Source organism: Schistocerca serialis, chromosome 9 (genome assembly GCF_023864345.2).
Source record: "Schistocerca serialis cubense isolate TAMUIC-IGC-003099 chromosome 9, iqSchSeri2.2, whole genome shotgun sequence".
NCBI classification, from domain to species: domain Eukaryota; kingdom Metazoa; phylum Arthropoda; class Insecta; order Orthoptera; family Acrididae; genus Schistocerca; species Schistocerca serialis.
In genome coordinates, this window is record NC_064646.1 from 456,485,266 (window position 1) to 456,502,033 (window position 16,768).

A 16,768-nucleotide genomic window follows, 5' to 3' on the forward strand; every position below is an offset into this window, starting at 1 on the left:
CAGCGATTCAGCTCCGACGATGAGGTGAAAGAAGAGGTTTATAACTTTCTGAACAGCTTGGCGATGAGCTGATATAGCATGGGCATACAAAAACTGCCACAACGTCTAGAAAAATGTATTGACAGAAATGGTGATTATGTCGAAAAATAGCTAAATATTCAAGCTGTAAACTGATGTAAACCATTGTAAAAATAAACAGGTCTATGTACTTATAAAAAAAAAGGAGACCTTACTTCTGGGATTACCCTCGTACATTGGTGGCAGTAGAATCATTTTTCACTGGCATGACAGTTCTGTAAATTTTTCCAATAGTGTTCCACGAAAAGAATATTGTTTTCCCTCCAGGAATTCTCATTTGACTTCCTGAAGCATATCTCCGTAATACTCACATGTTGGTCTAACAGCACAACTCTGAATTGCTTTGATGTCTTCCTTAAATCCTACGTTGTGGGGATACCCAACACTTGAATGGTACTCAAGAATGGATCACACTATTATTTTATATGTGGTCTCCTTTACAGATAAACCACACTTTCCTAAAATTCTCGAAGTCGACAGTTTTGCCTTCGCTACTACCCCCTTTGCATGCTCGTTTTGTTTCATTTCACCTTCCAGCAGTGTGCCTAGGTACTTCTCAATGTGACTGTGTCGAGCAGCACACCTAGTGCCCTATTCAATCACTGCAGGTTTGCTTTTCTGCATTCACTTGCATTAACTTACATTTTCAACATTTAGAGCAAACTGCCTCTCAACACACAACTAGAAACTTAGTGTCACTTAAATTTTTATTGAATGTGGAGGTTCTACTCTGTCTTCCTGGTATGCTCTTCAAACCTCACTGAATATCCTCCCAGGTTGCACAATATAAAATTTTGTGCATGTTCTACTGTCAGTATCTTTCAAACTGGTTGGTTCTACCACTATTGTCAGATTATGTTTTCTAGTGTATTGTTTCTATGAAACTGGTACCTATGTTAGTTTTCTTGATCACATGTGTGACTTGGTCTGAGAGTGCATCTAAGTGGGATAAATTTGGTGTACCTAGTCTTTTTGCTCTTGACATTACAACCTGGACTTTCCATTGTTTGTACTTGACATCATCTCTTTATAATGTAATTCCACCAGTTATATCTACATTCTCTTTTTCATTACAACCTGGACTTTCCATTGTTTGTACTTGACATCATCTCTTTATAATGTAATTCCACCAGTTATATCTACATTCTCTTTTTCAACTTGGCACTTATAGACGTGTGACCACTCCTATGAAATCGTTATTTTTAACCAGTTCTTGCAATATTGCAAGTGGAAGGTTGCTAAGCCTCTGTATTGTTGAATTGAAATAGGCCCGCTTGTGGCATTTTGGATGACAGGACTCATTACCGATTGATGACGGGCTTACAAAATATTCCAAATTGATGTTGGCTTTTAATGTTTGAAGTTTGCAAGTCTAGGAAATGTATACTTGTATTAGCATCTATTTATTTTATAAACGTTAGTGTGCAAGTTATGGAGTTGGTCATGTGTTGTGTCGATTTTGGTAATAGATTCTTTGAAAAGTGCCAATATATTAGCTGCATATTGGTTGTATTACCAAATTCTCTTGTTGTTTGTTGACAATTGGTGAAAATGTTGCTAAAGTTTTTACAGAAATAATGGCCAATGTTTCTGCCAGGTAGTTGCCCATCACAAGACTGTCTTGTTTTGTATACATGTTACTATGGAATGTTAAGTACTAAGGGGAGTGGCTAATTCTAATAATACATTCTTCTTTATTACCTCTGTTGTCTTCTTGACTGAGGCATTTGAATATATATCACAATATCAAATGAAACGTATACCTTTTATGAGATGTAAACAGTATACTGTTTCTCAAATTATGAGACTGTTTAAGCAGACTGTCAGGTTTTAACTTATCTCCAAGACAGGGCTATCCATACAGTTTCCAATCAGATGAATTGGGATGTCTTTGTGTATTTTAGGTTGTACTCGTGACTATCATGCACTTCATGTTGATGCGGTCTTTCATTGCTATACCAGTAAAAAGAAAGTTATTTTCTTTGTGTTATTGTTACAGTTATTAGTGGGGTATTTGCCTATTTTACTAATTTTAGTGTTATCAAATAATTGCAAAACTTTCATTATAATCAAATTCAACCATAATAACAATGTTACCTTCTCTGTTTTAAGAATAATTGCATTGTGGTCAAAGTTTCTCATTGACACCTTTAATAGTCAAGGGGCTGTCAGGTATTGTATAGTGTATATGCATTCGCCTACCTAGCTACTGCTACACAATTTTGGATGTTTTATACATTATTAGTATTTTCTTCAAATGGTAATTCAACTGTGTCAGATTCTTAATGACACTAGCCTGAAGATAATGGAGTAGGAGTTGTGAAGCAGATGCAAAATATTTATTGTACACGGTGATATACAGAAATGTATAGTGGAAATCATTCCTCGTCCTAGTGCTAACATTGATTGTTTCTGATTTTGAACAGTGATTGATCGTTCACAACAAACTTCATAAGGGAGTAGATGTGTTGCAAGAGGGTGGTCAATATGACAAACTTTTTAAATAATTATCTGTAAGAGTTTTTAAAGTGTACACTATGTATTACCCTTATTACACACTTTGACACAATGAATACGTTTTCTGGTGGGGTGTCCTAGAATACAATGTATCAGTAAATCAAACAGGGAGGACGAAGAAGAAAAAGGAAAGAAAAAATATCAAATTTTTGCGTTTTCACATCTAAAGTCTGTGACGTGCCTTATTTATCTCATTACTGTCTGCCACATGTAATTTTTGTTTTTTCTTTGTCCCTTATCGTTGTTATTGTTTTCCGTGTTTGCCTTTCTATGTCAGTCCTGTGGAGAACCAACTGATTTCTTATCTTATTAGTGTAACTTACTTTTGATGTCTTTTTATAGCACTACGTTTCAAATGCTTCAATTATTTTCTTTCCTGGTTTTCCTGTAGCCCATGATAATTTGGCTGTGCTGTACTGCTTTTAAGTTAACCCTTCATTTGTTCATCATGTGTTATTTTTCTTCCAAGGTAGCAGAATTCCTTAACTTAGTCTACTTTTTGTTCCCCAATTTTATTGCTAATCTTATGTCTGTTGCCGATTGCTTTCATCTTTATTTAGTTTACTCTCAGTTCATAATCTGTTCTCATTAGACTGTTCATTACATTAAACACATCCTTCAGTTCTCCATATTCATGAAGGATGGCAATGTCATCAGGCAATTTTGTCATTGATTTCCTTTCATCTTGAATTTTTATCCTTCTATTAAATATTTCTTATATTTTAATCATTGCTTCTTCAGTATAGGTTGAATATTAGGATCGAAAAACTACATCCCTGTGTTTACACCCCTTTTTAATCTGAGCATTCATTCTTAGTTTTCAGTTCTCATTGTTCCCACCTAGTTTGTGTACATATTATATGTTGTCCATCTTTCCCTATTGCTTACTCTTACTTTTCTCAGAATTTTGAACATCTTGCACCATCTTACATTATCAGACGCGTCTTCCAAGTCGTCAAATTCTATGAGCATGTATTGATCTTTCTTAAGTTGTGCTTCCATTAGCAATTGCAATGTCAGAACTGCTTCTCTGGTGCTCTTACGTTTCTGTAATCTTAACTGATGGTCTAATAGATTCCAAATTTCTTTTCCATTCTTCTATATATTATGCTCAGCAATATGGATGAGCCATTAAGTTGATGGTGCAGCACCTCTTGCATTTATCTCCTCTTATTATCTTTGAGGTTGTGTGGATGATATGTTTCTGGAAGTTTACTTAAATGCCACGTCTCCTACTGATTTCATAAATTCCAAAGGAATGTTGGGTGTCCTTCTGCCTTGTTTGACTGGATCCTCTCTTTCTTATGACTCCCAGTTCTTCATCAATCATCACATCGGATAGTTACTCCATCTCATAAAAGTCTACAGTGTACTCTTTCCGCCTATCCATTCTCTCCTCTTCACTTCACAGTGAAAGTCTCATTGCACTATTAATGCTGACACTATGTGCTTTTAATTTCACCAAAGGTTTTTTTTGACTTTTCTCTATGCTGAATCATTCCATCCAACAGCCATTTCCTTGTCAATTTCATGCAATACTGTTTCTTCTAGCAAGATGTGGCAACATGCCACACATCTAAGGTATCCCTGAAACGAGTCCATAATGTCTTCACTAAGGAACCAAACCTTTATGACCACGTTTGCGGTATCAAACGACTTGTGATTTTTTTATTTTTATATTTTCCTGTGGGTATACTTGAAGAGCTAAGCCTATGAAACAAATCCACACACAATACAGGAACGGAAAGAAACCATCAGCCCTGAAGTTGCTACTATCAATATCTGAATATGCTTAGGTGTGCGTGGCTGTGTATTGATGTTGTGGGGCATCACTTTCAGCATATTCTACAAATGAATTTTTTATTGTAATGCTGAACTCACATTTGGGAGAACGACAGTTCAAACTTACATCCATCCATCCAGTGAGCACATACTAAGTTCACCTAATCTAGTCACATTTGCCGTCCCCCTTCTTCACAGACCTGCTAGCCACATTACCTTTGTTTTAGCCTCGAAGGGGTTCACATTTCTTTCGTGAGTAGGTGTGTGGTGACCATAGGGCCCTGAGCTGTTGCAGCCCATTCTTCCTTCCTGGGCTGCATTTCCTTCCTGTGTCCCTTGCTGCCTGTCCTCACTCCTTCCCTGCTGCCTCCTCTTTCCCCTCTCTGTTTCTTACTTATGTCGACCTGGCTATCGACCTGGTTTTCTTTATTCCTTGCAGTTTTGTTTCCCATGTCTGATCTCTTTCATCCTTTTTGGCATTCTTGTCCTCCTTTGGGATTTGACCTCCACTTCTAAATTTTCTGACTGTGGTGTGAGCCATTTGGGGAAGAACACTCTGCCTAGAATCTAAGATGTAGAATCCTCTCTCCCTTCCTTCCCCATCGAAGCCACCCTCTGCTCCACTATGTCACTAACACTTGCAGCCAGTTCATGTGGTGGGGCTATTATGTAACCATCTGACTAAACCCCCTGACCACACAGGCGTCAGATTTCTGATACCTGAACTGTTGCATCCCCATGTGTGCCTAGGAGTGATTGCTTGTCATTCCGGAACTTTGGAACTCCTGGCAACAGCCGCCATGCCAGACTGCCTTTACTATGGCTGGGTTGGGCCCAGAGGCAGAGCCCCTGATCGAAGTGTGTGGTATCAGGGCCGATGCTTTGCATATGAAATCTATCAAGCTCCACAAAACTGGCCGTTCTTCTACAGCTATCTCTTTGGTTGGTAAGAGATCATTGAATGCTGCTTCTTCTGGCCCTGCAGCCTTGCCTTCCCTTTCTGTACCCTGTGAGGAGGGCCAGGCTTGCCAGCTTGTGAGAAACACTTTCCCCACTACCTGGTCTGTTTTAAGATGGGTGGGGACACATTTACCGACATAAAGCTGTTATTTTTTGTGGAAAATACCAAAAAATATCTCCCAGTCTACACCTCTTCCTGTCTGTGATCATCTTGGCGACGCCCCATTGTCCATTACACCTTACCAGTCTTTCAATATGGTCCAGGGAGTAATTTTTTACAGGGTTTCTCAACCTTGAAAGTGAGGAGGAGCTCCAGGCCAATCTGGAATAACAAGGTTTTTATTTTGTTCGGTGTGTACAAGAAGGTTGTAAAGACAATCGCACCTTTATTCTGGTTTTTGAGGGAGGTACCATCCCAGAGAAGGTCTAGGTTATGCATTACCACTGTGATGTGAAGCCATACATCCCGCCACCCATGAGGTGCTTTCAGTGCTTGTGTTTCGGGCACATCTTCCCGATGTACGGCAGAGCCTCTGTGTGGTGACTGTGGACACCCACTCCATGAGGGGAGCCCCTGTGTTCCACCACCCGTGTGTATTAATTCTCATGACTGTCACTCTCCACACTCACCATATTGCCTGGCTTATAAGGAAGAAAAGAAGATATAAGAGTCTAAGTCCCTGGATCGTTTGTCTTACACTGAGGCTCGTCAGAAACATGACTGATTTCATCCTGTGTTGATGATTTCTTCTTTTGCCTCAGTTACGTCCTTTCCCCTTCCTCCCTCTACCTTACCCAGTCCAATCCCCTTGTCCTCTTCCCATCCCCTGCAGTTCCCATGCCCTTCCCTCCAGGTGCCACTCCCCCTCACCAGGTGAAGAAGTGCCCCCCTTCTTCGGGATCTGCTGGTGATGGGGCTCCCTCCCAGAACCCCCTCCTCTCTGGTGTCTCTCAGACCAGAGGTCCATTACCACAACTCGGCCGTGGGACACATAGTCTGTTTGCCCCAAGTTTGCCTTCTGTCTTTCAGTTTCGTATCTTGCAGAAGCCTGCTCTCCCTCTGTGCCCTGCCCCCGTCAACCTATGAAAGAGGAGGAGGAGGAGTCCCAGGATAAGGCCACCACACCCCCCCCCCCCCCCCCCAATCCATCTCCCGTGCTGTGGCCCTGTTGGTGCCAGTTCCCCTCTCACAGCCTGTATCTGGTAACTTACTTAGAGATGTCACCCCGTCGTCGTTGGTGTTGGATGGTCTCACAGCGGTCTGACTGGTTTCAGCCTGTTTGCCTTCCATTTTTGTAGCCTATCTGCGAATATTCAGTGGAACTGTAATGGATACTACTGCCGCTTCACCAGAATTGCAACCCCTTACTGCCTTTTACTCAGCAGCTTGTGTCGTTCTTCAGTAGTCTCATTTTACTGGTGCTCACTCATCAACCATTTGTGCATTCCGTGCTTTCTGTTTGAACAGTATCGGCCCTTTGAGGGCTTCTGGTGGCGTCCGCACATTGGTCCATATGGACATTGTTAGTTCATGGATCCCACATTGTACCCCACTGGAAGCAGTTTCTGTTTCGGTCCACTTCGACTCTGTCCTGAGAGGCCAACTACGTCTGCTGCTATGACTGCCCTCCTTCAGCAACTCCCTCCTCCTCAGAGATTTTAATGCTCATAACCCTTTATATGACAGTGCTTCTTCATCTAGTTGGGGGCTCCCCATTGACCAATTTCTTATAGACCACAATCTGTGTCTTCTTAATGATCGTTCCCATACTCATTTTAGTGCCACATATGGCATATCTCTGCTATTGATTCTCGCTCTCTTCCCCTCTCCTAGTTCCTTCCTTACACTGGTCGCCACATGATGACCTCCGTGATAGTGACCACTTCCCATTGATTCTCTCATTTGCCTCCCACTGACCAGGTTATCCCTCTGGGCTTTCCACCATGCTGATAGGCCTCAGTATACCACCCTGGTTGTGTTTTCACCTTCTTTGTCAGGTTGTACTGATAAAGTCATCCGTGATTTGTCCGATAAGATAGTTTGCACTGCCAGCATGCCCGTTCTCTGATTGACGGGTCCTGTTCGTTTTCGGCCAGTTCTGTGGTGGAGCATGGCCATTGCCACCACTGTCTGTGATCGTCGTTGGGCCTTGCAATGTCTTAAGTGCCACCAGTCCTCCACTGGTCTTTATCCCTTGAAACGTCTTTGTGACAAAGCCCGTCACTTAATCAAACAGAGCAAATGGGTGTGTTTGGAATGCTTTGTCTTCTCTCCAGTTTCTTCTGTCCCATCGTCACTGATGTGGGCTACATTTCCGCAACCTCCTGTGTTTTTTGTGGCTATCTACCATCCTGGGCCTTGCCCTTCCAGGTGGCCTTCATACAGATTCATTAATTCTCACTTCCTTGCCCATTCCTTTTGGGGCGTTTATAATTCGACCCTACTCCACCTTTACTGGGCGTTAGTTCTTTCTCGTCTGGACTATGGTTGTCAAGTTTATGGATCAGCTGCCTCTTCTATGCTGCTTCTCTTGGACCGGGTTCACCATCGTGGTATCAATTCAACCACTGTTCCTTTCACCCTAGTCTTGTTGATAGTCTTGTGGTTAGCACTTTGATTCCTACCTTTTCGATTTGTCAGTCTGGGATCCTGGTTTCCTGTGGCATCACTATCCACCCTTCCCCTGCTCATCCCTCCTCCTCTATTCTTTCCGCAGCTGCAGAATGTTACCCGCCCACTGCTAGCTCTCTGATAGGTTTACCGTTAGCCTCTGTCTCGCTTCTTTCTGCCATGACTTCCATCTTGCCTCCTTGTTCTCTTCCTCACATTCTCTCCTGAACACCTTGGCCACAGATTCAGATGGATATCTGCTGCGGTCTGAAAGCTGCCACTGCTCCAATGTGTTTCATTTTTTTGTTCCGAATGCACTTACTTGAGTTTCAGGATGCCTTTATTTTACACTGATGGCTCTACATTGGCTGATTGTGTGGGATATTCTTTCACATCTTCTGTTGTCACAGAACACCATCTCTTGTCTGCCAAACGTGGGGTGTTTACTGTGGAATTGATGGCTATCTATTGGGCCCTCTGTTCTATTAAACAGTCCTCCCTCATCCAGGTTTTGTTTTGTACAGGCTCAATGAGTGGCCTTCTGGCTATTGCTCTGTATTTCTCCCACTATCCAGGGATTTTTGCCATCCACGATCTTCTCGACGATCTTGGTGATGCTGCTTGCTCTGTCGGCGGGAGGGGGGGGGGGTGATGGTGGGCTGCCACATACCCCCCTATTCTCTGTGACCGCTCGGGGGTAGATTTATGGCTTTATATAAAGTCCCTTTTTGTTTAGTGGGGGACTCTTGGGGGGCTACCAGCTGTGTAATAAACTTTGCGCCTCAAGGAGACACTCACTGCGTGGCATTCTCCGCTCTGTCGTGGCGGGAATCTACCATCCTCTGCCATCTTTGTATTGGTCATACTAGAATGACTAATGAGATTTTACTCCCCATTTAGCCACCCCCCTTTTTACTTCTGGGACTCCGCTCACAGTGACCCATATTTCGCTGCACTGCTCCACCTTGTGGTCCTTTGCACTAAAAGTGCCCTCCCACCTCATTGTCTCGGGTGTTAATGGACGACCCTTGCATGGTTATGTCTGTCCTTGGTTTTCTATAGAAGCGGTTTGTACTATCAGGTAGAAGTCCTTGGATTTTCGTCTGGACTTCGAGTCCCTCATGTAACGTAGGCATTGATTACCGGTATGGAGACGTTAATGTTGCCTCCATACCAGCCAGGTTGTCCCTGCCTTTTCCCTACATTTTGTCTGGTCTGCTACGCTTTTTCGTTTCCCCCTTTTATTGTGTTTCCTTCCCCTCGTGCTGTCCCTGTTGTGTCGTGGTGCTGGTATTGTTTGGGTGTTGGGAGGGTAGATGGTGGTGTTTCTGGGGCACCCTTCATTTTTCCCATTCCTACCCACTGCCCTGCTGTTCTTTCCTTCTTCTTCTGCCCTGACGTCCCTTTTCCCTCTTTGTTTGCACGTTATCCCTTCCTCTTGTCTGCACGTAATCCCTTCCTCTTGTCTGGACTGTGCTGTTAGTGTAGTTCTTCCCTTTATTTCGGCCATCCTAGATCATGGAACCAATGGCTTCACTGTTTGGTCCCCTTCCCCAGATGAATCAACCAGCCGACCTACCAAATTTCTTTGTTCTCATAGTGTGTTTACATTGATTTCAATTGGTTTTTGCTTGTTAGTGTCAGCTTCCTCCCTCAGATTTCATCTTGTTTCCCCATACTCATCAGCTTTATCCTTTCTGTGATTTTCCCATGTGTTTTGGTGTAGTTTTGCAAATTTTTTTGGGTGTATTTCTACATTATTTACATATTTTTGCGAGTTTTGTGCTCCACCTGAATCCTTGCTGCTTCCATCTGCGTCAATATAGAAAAGTTTCCTTGTCCCTAGCCAGAATCCAGTCCCACGTATTGTTCCTACATTGTTGCTTGGCTCGTGGAATTCCCCTCCCCCCCCCCCCCCCCCCCAAATGGCCTACAATCAAATTATCCATTTCTGGCTGCAACTCATCCTACAGTGACCACCATCTGTTCAGATTCCATTAGTTCTTAACCCTCACCAACATAGTCCTTCAAAGCCGTGTCAATCTGGCTCAAACCTCCTTGCAATATCTCTTCTCCATCAGTAAAATTCTCTTGCTAGGCAACCATAAATTCCTGAATCCCATATCACATGTTGAAACTCTTGGCCTCAAGGAACTACAGCAGCATGCCCACCACCACCTCAAAAATCTCTCCACTCCCTTCACTTCCTACTCCTGCCTTGGACTATGACTATCCATCACCTCTACAGCCACCTCCAAACCTCCCCCACATCCCTTCATAGCTGACAAACCATTCCTTGGAGACCTATTACATTTACCCCACCCTCGAAATCTCCGTCCCACTGCCATACAGAATCCAGAACCTAAACAGACCCGAAACATTCAGGAACCTTTTCTGTAAAGACCTTAGCTCCACAGGAGTATCAGTTCTTTCCAAAGGCCTCACCTTTTGCCTCCACCTCCTCCTGGCCCCTGCAGTGTTAACACTTCTTTGCTACCAATTGTACCTACCAGACTCAACCAAAGACCAATGTTGAACCCTGCTTGACTCAGTTCACTCGTCCATCCAACTGTGATCCACCCCCACTGCCCCCAAATCACCCCGTTAACTTTCAGAATTTCCTTACCTAGAATCTTGTATCACTATTATTCCCCAAATTCCTCAACATGCAAGCTAACCTTACTTCTGCAGAAAGAACTGCAATCCACCACCTAACAACTGATCTCAACCTTACAATCCTCCCTGCTGACAAAGGCTCCACAACTATTGTTTTGAACAGCAAGGATTACCCGGCAGAAGGATTCTGCAAGCTGCCAGATTCCTCCACCTACAAACACTGCCACAGTGAGCCCATTTCAGAAATCCAGCAGTATCTCCAGTCTCTCCTCAAATTCTTAGGCCCACCCCAGAACCTCTCCTTGGAGTCCATCTCTCTCCTCACCCCTACCACTTCCCACAGTCCTACTTTCTACATGCTTCTTACAGTCCATTAACCCCAGGACACCCCATTGTGGCCTGTTACTATGCCCCCCATGAGAAACACTCTGCTCTCATAGACCAATGCCTTCAGCCTATTACCCATAACCTACCCTCCTGATATAAGATGCCAAACATTTTGTCCACCGACTCTCCACAGTTTCAGTTTCTTCACCACTTGGTGCTTTGCTCATCGCTGTTGATGTCACCTCCCTTTACACCAACATCGCTGATGCCTGTGACCTTGATCGTATTGAGCAATACCTTTCCCAATGCCCAATAGATTCCAAACCTATAACCTCCTGCCTAGTGGCCATGACCAACTATATCTCCACCCACAACAACCTCCCCTTCGTAGGCATCATGTACAAACAAATCCAGGTTATGGTATGCATACCCACATGGCACCGTCCTGTGTCAACCTGTTCATGGACCGTCTAAAGGTATCCTTTCTAACCACCCAGAATCCCAAACCCCTCAGCTGATTCAGATTAATCGATGACATCATGATCTGGATTGAGGATGAGGACACCCTATTCACGTTCCTCCAAAATTGCAACACCTACTCCCCTGTTGTCTTCACCTGGTCCTCCTCAACTCAACGAGCCGCCTTTCTTGATGTTGACTTGCACCTCAGAGATGGCTACATCAGTACCCCTGTCCATATCAAACATACCAATCGCCAGCAATATCTCCACTTCGACAGCTGCCACTCATCCCATCTGAAGAAGTCCCTTCCATACAATAGTCGCATCTGTAGTGATGAGCACTCACTCTCAATATATGCCAAGGGCCTCCCTCCCAACCTTGTACAATAATAGATCTCCCATGCCTTGTCTCTCCTGTCACCCACCACCTCCCAAGTCCCACTGTCCAGCCACAGAAGAGCATTCCCCTCGTGACTCCATGCCACACAGGACTACAGCAGTTCAACCCCATTCTCCACCAGGGTTTTGACTATCTCTTGTCATGACCTGAAATTGTGTCCTACCCACTATCCGTTCCACCCCTCCCACAGTGGTATTCAGCTGCCCACCAAACCTACACAAAATATTTGTCCATTCCTACAGAATCCACACGTCCTCTCACCACCGCCTACTCTAGTCCATTCACAAACATCACCTATTCTATCAAAGGCAGGGCTACCTGTGAAACCAGTCATGTGATCAACTAGCTAAGCTGCAACCATTGTGCTTCATTCTACGTGGGCGTGCCAACCAACAAGCTGGTCACCGACAAACTGTGGCCAAGAAACGGCTGACCGAGCCAGTTGCTGAGCATGCTGCCCAGCACAATGTTCTCCATTCCAATGACTGCCTCACACCCTGTGCCATCTGGACCCCACCCATCAACACCAGGTTTTCTGAATTGCACAGGTGGGAAATCTCCCTACAATAAATTCTATGTTCCCGTAACTGTCCAGGGCTCAACCATTGTTAGTCATTGTGTTTCACCCATCTATCCCTTTCCCTGTACCACTACCAGCACTACACAGCCCTCTTTTCCACTAATGCATCCACAGTCTCTCACTTCTCTCATTTTTCGCTTCTCCCCTCCCCCACCTGCACTCCATCAAATCTCCTGACTACAATTAGCTGCCCTACCCCCTCCCCACCTCATCCTTGTATACTCCCACAGGCAGGACTTTACTGCTCCCGCCCTACGCTGCTACTCATCCCCTTTCCCGGCCCATCTGCCTCCTCACTCCCACCACCTAATTTGCTTCTCCCATCATGTGATGCTGCTCGCAGTTTTACCTCTGCAGCCATAGACAGAGTGTGTGTGTGTGTGTGTGTGTGTGTGTGTGTGTGTGTGTGTGTGTGTGTGTGTTCTGATGAAGGCTTGCTTGGCCGAAAGCTTTGTTTGACAGTCATTTTGTTGTGCCTGTCTGCAACTTAGCATTTCTGCCATGTGGTAGCAACTATCCTATTCATAACATTGTCAAAATTGTATTATTATTGTTATTCTGCTGTTTGCTAACATCAGCTGTTCTATGTTTATGCTGACATTTTACCTAAATTTTGATATGTGTTCTTACGGAGAGAAGAAAAGAATATCCATTTGGGTTTTGGTTGTGTTAGTTGGTTCCGTTTAGTTTGGTATCATCCAGTACTATATCACTTGCATCCTGTACCATGCGGCAGAATGTTCTGTTAAAGGATTACAACTTTTTTGATGAATCTGGCTTGTATGAATTCTGGTGATCGTGTAGAATTTTATGGACCAGGGTCGCTCCCCCCCTCCTGCAGACTTCTTGGAAGTGTCTTCTCTGCTGCAGGAAACTGCTGAAGCTTTGCAACTAATGACTTTATACATAATTAACAAATGATGACTGAACACGTATTTCCACTTTCAACCAACCGTTTCAAGATGTTTATTGCTTAATTGCATTTACAGTTCAATCCATTAACATAACGTTCATACATTCTGTCTTTATGAGAACTCAAACAAGAGCGCTGCCAATCTAACCGTAATACCAAAGCTTTCAATTAACATCTTCTTTTTTCTCCTAAGAGATTTCATAAATCCCATTTATTCAGTGTATGCCTTTTGGGTCCATTGACTGTGTACCAGGTGCCCAGCAAGTAGTAAGCATTCTCCTGCCTTCTGCGCACTGCGGCTACATCTTTCCTCATATGCCGTCTCTTGACCTACGATGTCCTGTTACACTAAATCCTGTACCTGAATCATATGATTCGGACTATAAACATTATTAGGCTAATAAACCACAATTCACCTCCCACATACCAATCCCCTCTCAGATATCCCACTGGGGGACTAATTGGGAGTGTTTGGCCATTGGAGAAATCATAATTATATTTTCTCGGTTATGGGTCATATGTCTTGTGGATATAGATAGTGTGTCTTTAATGTAATGGTTTCCATTGCCTTTTGTACACTCATGCTGCTGATCATTTTATTCTTCTGCCTTGTAGGGGCAGTTTACAACCTCAAGGGAAGGAGGTTGCCCTGAAGCTGTCACACCCCCTGTGCCTTCCTTGACAAGGCCTTTGGCAGAATGGGGGTGACTCCTTATATCAGGAATCTTCAGCTGGCATTGCTGATGTTTTGTATTTAAAATTTAAGTAGTGACTGCATCCACACCTTGGGTTCAGGATGTTTCCATTACTAGTCACACTACTACTAGAGATGATGGGTCAAGCATTAGTCTGATACAGTGGTGTATTTGACACATATTGCAACAGACCCTGGAGGCGTCAAGAATCAATAGCATGTGGTACCGCCTGTGCACAGTGTTCATCCCGGGTCATGTGGTCACATGACATTTCTGGGTAACACTGTTAAGCACCCAATGGTGGCAGCCTGACAGTCACTCTCCAGTACTGTATGAAGCTACACATCACACAGCATTCAATGTCTTGGAACTGACCCAGTTACATTTCACTGTCTCTCTTGGAGTAGCTCTTTGGATGTTCTATGTTTGGACAACTTCCATCACTTCAAACTGGTTCGAGTCGTGTGTTATTGGCAGTCCCGAATCAACACATATTTTTCGCAACCACCTGTGCCGGTCGCACACTGATAGCCACACTGCACTGAACTTTCCAGCTCATGTTGTGCCCCTACCTCCAGTGGTCCATTTGTTGAAAGCTGTGCCACTGCTCTTTCCAGTAGTATGTAGTTAGATATTGTGTTAACCTATTCCTGGGTATGACATGCATTGGAGGCAACAAAGGTTTAATGAATTGTTGGTATAATTTAACAACTAACTGGTCTTCATGTGTTTAAGGCTATGCCTACTGGCATGAACAATACTGAACAGGAAATGCGTATGCTGTGTTAAAGTGATTGAGTACTAATGAGTTCTGATTCTCTGGAATTGGTTTCCCCTATTAGCTCTAGCTAGCTTTCATAGAATGTGGTTTCTTGAACTTCTGGTAACACTGGTGCTGTACACATTGTTAAAAATGGAAAGTGCTGCTAATTTTCAATGTGATAATGACACTGTACAAATGATGGTTACTTGTTGTTGTTGTTGTTGTGGTCTTCAGTCCTGAGACTGGTTTGATGCAGCTCTCCATACTACTCTATCCTGTGCAAGCGTCTTCATCTCCCAGTACCTACTGCAACCTACATCCTTCTGAATCTGCTCAGTGTATTCATCTCTTGGTCTCCCTCTACGATTTTTACCCTCCACGCTGGGCACTCCAATACCAAATTGGTGATCCCTTGATGCCTCAACACATGTCCTACCAACCGATCCCTTCTTCTAGTCAAGTTGTGCAACAGACTTCTCTTCTCCCCAATCCTATTTAATACTTCCTCATTAGGTATGTGATCTACCGATCTAATCTTCAGCATTCTTCTGTGGCACCACATTTCAAAACCTTTTATTCTCTTCTTGTCCAAACTATTTATCATCCATGTTTCACTTGCATACATGGCTACACTCCATACAAATACCTCCAGAAATGGCTTCCTGACACTTAAATATATACTCGATGTTAATAAATTTCTCTTCTTCAGAAACGCTTTCTTTGCCATTGCCAGTCTACATTTTATATCCTCTCTACTTCGACCATCATCAGTTATTTTGCTCCCCAAATAGCAAAATTCCTTTACTATTTTAAGTGTCTCATTTCCTAATCTAATTCCCTCAGCATCACCCGACTTAATTCGACTACATTCCATTATCCTCGATTTGCTTTTGTTGATGTTCATCTTATACCCTCCTTTCAAGACACTACCCATTCCATTCAACTGCTCTTCCAAGTCCTTTGCTGTCTCTGACAGAATTACAATGTCATCGGCGAACCTCAAAGTTTTTATTTCTTCTCCATGGATTTTAATACCTACTCCAAATTTTTCTTTTGTTTCCTTCACTGCTTGCTCAATATACAGATTGAATAGCATCGGGGAGGGGCTACAACCCTGTCTCACTCCCTTCCCAACCATTGCTTCCCTTTCATGTCCCTCGAGGCTTATAACTGCCATCTGGTTTCTGTTCAAATTGTAAATAGCCTTTCGTTCCCTGTATTTTACCCCTGCCACCTTCAAAATTTGAACGAGCGTATTCCAGTCAACATTGTCAAAAGCTTTCTCTAAGTCTACAAATGCTAGAAATGTAGGTTTGCCTTTCCTTAATCTAGCTTCTAAGATAAGTCGTAGGGTCAGTATTGCCTCACGTGTTCCAATATTTCTACGGAATCCGAACTGATCTTCCCCGAGGTCGGCTTCTACTAGTTTTTCCATTCGTCTGTAAAGAATCCGCGTTAGTATTTTGCAGCCGTGACTTATTAAACTGATAGTTCGGTAATTTTCACATTTGTCAACACCTGCTTTCTTTGGGATTGGAATTATTATATTCTTCTTGAAGTCTGAGGGTATTTCGCTTGTTTCATACATCTTGCTCACCAGATGGTAGAGTTTCGTCAGGACTGGCTCTCCCAAGGCTGTCAGTAGTTCTAATGGAATGTTGTCTACTCCCGTTGCCTTGTTTCGACTCAGGTCTTTCAGTGCTCTGTCAAACTCTTCACACAGTATTATATCTCCCATTTCATCTTCATCTTCATCTACATCCTCTTCCATTTCCATAATATTGTCCTCAAGTACATCACCCTTGTATAGACCCTCTATATACTCCTTCCACCTTTCTGCTTTCCCTTCTTTGCTTAGAACTGGGTTTCCATCTGAGCTTTAATATTCATACAAGTGGTTCTCTTTTCTCTGAAGGTCTCTTTAATTTTCCTGTAGGCTGTATCTATCTTACCCCTAGTGAGATAAGCTTCTACATCTTTACATTTATCCTCTAGCCATGCCTGCTTAGCCATTCCTGTCGATCTCATTTTTGAGACGTTTCTATTCCTTTTTGCCTGCTTCATT